The 6,582-nt window shown below is 47.8% G+C and overlaps 1 protein-coding gene and 1 long non-coding RNA gene across 8 annotated transcripts in view; one reads left to right on the forward strand and one right to left on the reverse strand.

The window, feature by feature from the left end:
* Window positions 1-6,356, reverse strand: part of SIRT5 (sirtuin 5) — a 39,181-nt gene extending 32,825 nt beyond the window's left edge. The window contains exon 1 of one of the 7 annotated variants that reach the window (XM_040460679.1): window positions 6,232-6,356. The gene's annotated coding sequence lies outside the window, so the exon portion shown is untranslated. Of the gene's footprint in view, window positions 1-132; window positions 247-652; window positions 709-5,516; window positions 5,700-5,868; window positions 5,950-6,231 lie in introns of those variants that run through there. The other 6 variants (XM_040460676.1, XM_040460680.1, XM_040460681.1 and 3 more) reach the window with 6 other exon arrangements.
* Window positions 196-2,987, forward strand: LOC121020595 (uncharacterized). Its single transcript, XR_005786216.1, has 3 exons — window positions 196-328; window positions 557-716; window positions 2,940-2,987. It is a non-coding gene; the product is annotated as an uncharacterized LOC121020595 (long non-coding RNA).
* Window positions 6,357-6,582: the final 226 nt, after the last annotated feature.

Genomic DNA, 6,582 nt, shown 5'->3' on the forward strand with positions numbered 1-6,582 from the left:
AACAGATCTTGAGGGGAATGTATCCTCTAAAGCAACGGTTTTCAGTCTGTGTTTTCAAGCTGTTCCAGGTGCCCTGGAGCAGTGGTTCTCAAAGACAGGTCCCCAGACCAGCAGCAGCACCTGAGATCTTACTAGAAATTGCAAAGTCAGGGGCTCCACCGCAGATCCACTGATTCAGAAACTTTGCAGGTGGGGCCCCCGTCTGTCTCCAAGTGATTCTGATGAATGTTCAGGTTTGAGAACCGCCGCCCTAGAGGCTTGGGAAGGGGTAAGATGTGAGAATTCATTCATAAAACAAGTTCTTCTGCTTTTTAAAACGTATGAAAAGGTGGGGCGCCTGGGTGGCGTAGTCGGTTAAGTGTCCGACTTCAACCAGGTCACGATTTCATGGTCCGTGAGTTCAAGCCCCGCATCGGGCTCTGGGCTGATGGCTCAGAGCCTGGAGCCTGTTTCCAATTCTGTGTCTCCCTCTCTCTCTGCCCCTCGCCCGTTCATGCTCTGTCTCTCTCTGTCCCAAAAATAAATAAACGTTGAAAAAAAAAAAAAGTATGAAAAGGTAAGAAAAAGGTGTGTCTTCTCAACTTTGGGTCAAAAGACAGTTTCTACGAGAAGGTAAACTCTGAGAACAGAACGAGGCAGGGAAGACACATACTATGACAACGAATGGGATCAAGATGACATCAGGTCAAAGGAACTTGTGACTTAAAGCACAGTTAGTAAATTCTTATCCATCCCTGAGGAAACATATAAAAGGGAAACAGACACAGAGAAAGACAATATTTAGATCAATGACATCAAAAGGGTAGTTGGCAGGGCTGACTTCTATCTAGAGGCCAAACTGTTGGACAGACTCAGAATGAAAAAGTCTGTAGATCCAGAAAATAGAAAAAGAACACATTTACCAAAACTTCATAATCCCTTTGGAAGGCAACCTATCAAGATTACAGACGCTGGGAAGGCAAGCTGGTGCAGCCACTCTGGAAAACAGTCTGGAGGTTCCTCAAAAAACTAAAACCTTACAACCCAGCAATTGCACTACTAGGCATTTCTGCACGGGATGCAGGTGTGCTGTTTCGAAGGGACACATGCACCCCGATGTTTATAGCAGCACTATCAACAACAGCCAAAGGATGGAAAGAGCCCGAATGTCCAATGGATGAATGGATAAAGAAGATGTGGTATATAGATACAATGGAGTATTACTCGGCAATCAGAAAGAATGAAATCTTGCCATTTGCAACTACATGGATGGAACTGGAGGGTATTATGCTAAGCGAAATCAGTCAGTCAGAGAAAGACAAAAATCATATGACTTCACTCACATGAGGACTTTAAGAGACAAAACAGATGAACATAAGGGAAGGGAAACAAAAATAACATAAAAACAGGGAGGGGGACAAAGCATAAGAGACTCATAAATATGGAGAACCAAGAGGGTTACTGGAGGGGGTGTAGGAGGGGGTATGGGCTAAATGGGTCAGGGGCACTAAGGAATCTACTCCTGAAATCATGATTGCACTATATGCTAATTTGGATGTAAATTTTAAAAAATAAAAGATAAAATATTAAAAAAAAAGATTACAAGTGCATTTTTCCCTTTGCCCTAGCAATCCCAAGTGAGGAAATTTGTAAAACCGTGAGACTTGCCCACATCCAAAATGATGAATCTGTAGGGTTGTTCTTTAGTTCAGTTTGACTAACAGCAGGAGACTGGAAACAACCTAACTGTCCACCTATGGGGGATGAGTTCAGTAAACACAATGGCACAGTCACAACATGCAGCTTGACAAAAAAGAAGGTACGTACGATTCTACCAATATGACATTTTGGAAGGAACAAAACTATGGGGACAGAAAATATGTCATGGTCACCTGAGCAGGGAGGAGTGAATACACAAAGGGGCGCAAGGGGATTTTGGGGGGTGATGGAATTGTCCTACAAGTTGATTATGGTGGCGGTTACGATTGTTGTCTGTCAAAACCCACAGAACACTACACAAAAAAAGGGTTCATTTTCCTGTATGTGAACTATAAAATAGTTTAAAAATAAAAGTAATGGGTATAGGGTTTCAGTTTTGTAAGATAAAGAGAGTTCTGGAGATTGGTTATGTAAAAACGTGAATGTACTTACTTAACACTATTGAACTGTACCCTTAAAAATGGCCAAGATGCTAAATGTTATGTGTCGTTTCCTATAATTTTTTTTTAAAAAAACAAATGGAGGCGCCTGGGGGGCTCAGTCGGCTGAACGTCCGACTTCAGCTTAGGTTATGATCTCACAGTCTGTGAGTTCGAGCTCCACGTCAGGCTCTGTGCTGACAGCTTGGAGCCTGGAGCCTGCTTCGGATTCTGTGTCTCCCTCTCTCTCTCTGCTCCTCCCCTGCTCATGCTCGGTCTCTCTGTGTCTCAAAAATAAATTAAAACATTTAAAAAAATTTAAAAAACACACAAATGAACCAAGTGATCACAGGTGATTTGCTGGCTGATTCCGTATTTAGAAGCAGACAGCTCCCTGACTCCAGAGTGAGGGCCAGTATCAGCGGAGCAGAGGATGTTCGGAGAGGTTAAAAATAAATGTCTGGAAGATGAGGCTCAAAACTCTGTTAGTGCCAAATCAGACTATTTAATTCCACAACTCAGTCCAGTATGCAGATGTCCCATGTTAAAAAAAAAAAGAATAAAGACATTGTCTCTAACCTTTTTTTTTTTTTTTTTTTTTAACGTAAGCACTATACCCAATGTGGGGCTTGAATTCACAACCTGGGTTCAACAGTTGGATGCTCTACCGACTGACCCAACCAGATGCCCCAAGACAGCCTCTCTAACCTGGAGAGACGTCTCCAGAATATAAATACTGTTTTGTAAAAGAAAGGGGATAGGAGGTACCATAGTACTACGGGACCACAGTACTCGTTGGCATTTGCGTTAAAAACGTGGAAGAGGGGCGCCTGGGTGGCGCAGTCGGTTAAGTGTCCGACTTCAGCCAGGTCACGATCTCGCGGTCCGTGAGTTCGAGCCCCGCGTCGGGCTCTGGGCAGATGGCTCAGAGCCTGGAGCCTGTTTCGATTCTGTGTCTCCCTCTCTCTCTGCCCCTCCCCCGTTCATGCTCTGTCTCTCTCTGTCCCAAAAATAAATAAACGTTGAAAAAAAAAATTAAAAAAAAAAAGTCACTAGGAATTTGAGGCGCCCGGGGGGCTTAGTCGGTTAAACGTCCAACCGTGGGTTTCGGCTTGCTTCACGATCTCACGGTTGGTGGAACGGGGTCCTGTGTCGGGAGGGCTCTGTGCTGACCGTGGGGAGCCTGCTTGGGATTCTCTCTCTTTCTCAAAATAAATAAACATTGTTAAAAGTCATTAAGCATTGTAAAGAATTTAAGGAAATAAGATCCAAGCAACAGAGGCATCAACCTAAAGCAGCTGGGAATACTGCTTTGTCTGTAGCTCTTTTGCACAAGGGTCTCAATGATGAGTCTTCTACTAAATAGCTATGAAATGAAAACAAATCTTTTTTTTCCCCCTATTTTTTCTTAAAAAAAAATATTTATTCATTTTGAGAGAGAAATAGAGAGAGCCCGAGTGAGCAGGGGAGGGTCGGAAGGGGAAAATCTTGATTTCTGCTCAGGTCATGATCCCAGAGTCCTGGGATCCAGTCCCGGGTTGAGTTCCACATGGAACGTGGAGCTTGCTTGGGATTCTCTCTCTCTCTCTCTCTCTCTCTCTCTCTCAAATAATAATCATCACAAAGTAGAAAAAAGTTTTACTTGATCATATTTCAATATTTCCAAAAATCACTAGTTTCTATTTTCTTTGCCCAGGAAATGCAATCAGCAAGTACTTCTTGGGAAGATAGCTTTAGTTCTTATGTGAATTATGCCAAATGTCCCCCCCACACACACATGCATGTATACATACACTCAAGGACTATAATACAATTAAAATACTTTCTAAACATCTATATTCTTTGTATTGCAAATCTTTTATCGTACTAACTTATCAATTTATTAGTAAAGTCTAAGTTTTCCTTTTTTTAAATGTTTATTTTGAGAGAGAGAGAGAGGGAGAGAACTAGCAGGCGAGGGACAGAGAAAGTGGGAGAGAGTATCCGAAGCTGATAGCGCAGAACCTGACATGGGGCTCGAACTCACAAACCATGAGATCATGACCTGAGCCAAAATCAAGAGTCGGACGCTTAGTCAACTGAGCCATCCAGGCGTCTCAGAATGCAAGTTTTTCATTGTCTATCTGAAGTAGTCAATCAGTGAGATAATTTCTGGTCTCACAAAACCCACTCCGCTTCCTGTTTTATTGGTGAACATCTCACATGATGTTTTTAATGAGTGGAGGAACCATTTTGCTAAGTTTTCCGTTAATTTAAAAGATGTTCTGCAAATCTTTCAGTGAATGTGCAGACTAGAGATTAAATACAGCAGTGCCACCTGAAATTTACTTCCAAGATTGGAAATGCTCAGAACACATGACTATTTTCAAGATACTCCCACAAAGTATTTATTGGAAACATCTTCTGTGCCAACATTTATCTGCTTTTCGGGGGGGGGGGGGGCTGGTCGGAGTGGTTTACCTTCTACAAGCTTACGACCCTGTTCAAGTGTAAAAGCAAATTCCTCTAAGCAGCACAGGCCACGGCCGGCCGTGCTGAGTCGGAGAATGGAGAACTCCATTACTCTGCCTTTTATCTTCAGGGTGGGAGACAGACCACAGGGGAGAAAATAAACTAACTCATCAAACAGTCATTGGGAACTTTCTGGGTGCAGGACTGGTTCCCCAAACAATGACATTCCTCTGGGTGAATGGCAGTTCCCTGTTTAACCAGACTTTTGAAATCACCTACTGAATTAGAAGAAAAGGACAACGTCTCTCTGTTCCCTGTGTATTTTTCAATGCTGAAAAATACTATAAATGAAAGGCTCCATCAGGAAGTCAAGAGAAAAACACTGATTTAAAATACGTAAGTATATTGCAAAGGAACCGCAAAAACCGACACAAATAATTTCTGAAACCCTAGGAGTTAAGTGCAATGTACCAGCCCCACTAGCACACTTATTCCCTCACCCCTCTACCAATTGCTCTTGTCAAGGCCACCAGTGACCTCCATCCACCTTGCTAAACCCAATGGTTGTCCGGATCCTCCTACTTGGCCACGTCCAGCCTCTGACCCATTTGATCACTTCTACAGGAAACATTTGCTTCTTCTGGTTTCCAGGCACCACACTTTCCAGATTTTCCTCCTACCTCTCTGGGTCTCCCATCCGCCCCTCCAATGTCCAACGGGCACTCCCACGTCACACAGCCCCGCCTGAGCTCCAGAACCTTCCCCACACCTTCTCCGCGCAAAGCCTTAAGGCATCGGCTCTTTGAACCTGACCTCTCCCTTTCACATCTCACACCCCAGTCTGGCCCAGGCCACCATCATCGGCGACCCGGGCTGCTGCAGTGGCCACACTGGCTCCACTCGGAGCCCCCCTGCGGCTCCCCCTACAGAGGGGCCCTCCAGGCCCACCTGATCCGGCCGAGTGACTTTGAACCTCGCTTCCTGCCCCCTCCCTCGTCTCTCGGGCGGCAGGTGCCCGCGAGCTGTGCCACCACCGGGCTCGGGGCTTCGCACGGGCCGCGGCCCCGCCCGGGGAGCCTCCTGGGGTCCTCCCGCAGAAGCGAGCTCTGCTCCCCTCCCCCTCGCCCTCCCACCCGTCGTGGGCCCCGGAAGAGGGGAGCGCGCATGCGCCCGCCGGCACCGCCCCCCGGCCCGCACCGGCCGGGGGAGCTTCGAGTCCGCTCCGGTCGGTGCTGGGTTGGGACCCCCGGCGGGGAGCGGAGGACGGGCCGCCGAGCCCGCAGACCGCGCGGAGACGCACCTGCCGGAGGCGGGAACGGCGGCGGCGGCGGCGGCCCTGACGCGGGGGGCGGGCCGTGGAGGCCGCGGGGAGGGCCGGCCACCTGCCCCGCTGCAGCGGCCCCTGCCGGACACCCAGCCTGGCCGCGCTCGCGAACGGCGGGGGCCACCCCCGCTCCTGTCTGTCCGCCAGCAACCGCGGAGCGGAGCAGGGGGCGGTGTCTTGCCGCGTCTTTGCGCGCTTCCCCGATGTGTCGTGAATTACTACCTGCTTTCCTCCGGCCGGATCACACCGCTTCCGGACAGAGCACTTCAAACACTAGAAAACGCAATTTCCAAAGATGGGTTAGTCGGGTTTCCGGGCAGCGACCCCTGAGATTTTTACCTGGGTGTCCCAAGGAAACAGTTTGAGGGTCTCTAGGGCAGGGTGTCCCAAGTGGCTCCACGTGTGCGATTGCCCTTAAAATCGCCCAGGTTTCTTCCTTTTGATTCAGGCTGACCACCAGCACTAGCCTTCCTGCAGTAGAACTGCCTACGGGTGTGCCCGTGGATCTGAACCGGAAGTGGCCTGAGAACCTGGGTGCAAAAAACGTTACCTTGACATTTGTTTTCTGGTGTCAGACCTCAACCACTTCCTAGTTTGGCTGGAAATTCAGCCCACTTTGGAAGCCTCTCTTGCTCCTGTAGGCTCTTGCAGCCCCTCAGGGGCTTAGGGAATCCAAGGATATGGGAGGAG

Source organism: Herpailurus yagouaroundi, unplaced genomic scaffold (genome assembly GCF_014898765.1).
Source record: "Herpailurus yagouaroundi ecotype Mexico unplaced genomic scaffold, PumYag 250, whole genome shotgun sequence".
NCBI lineage: Eukaryota > Metazoa > Chordata > Mammalia > Carnivora > Felidae > Herpailurus > Herpailurus yagouaroundi.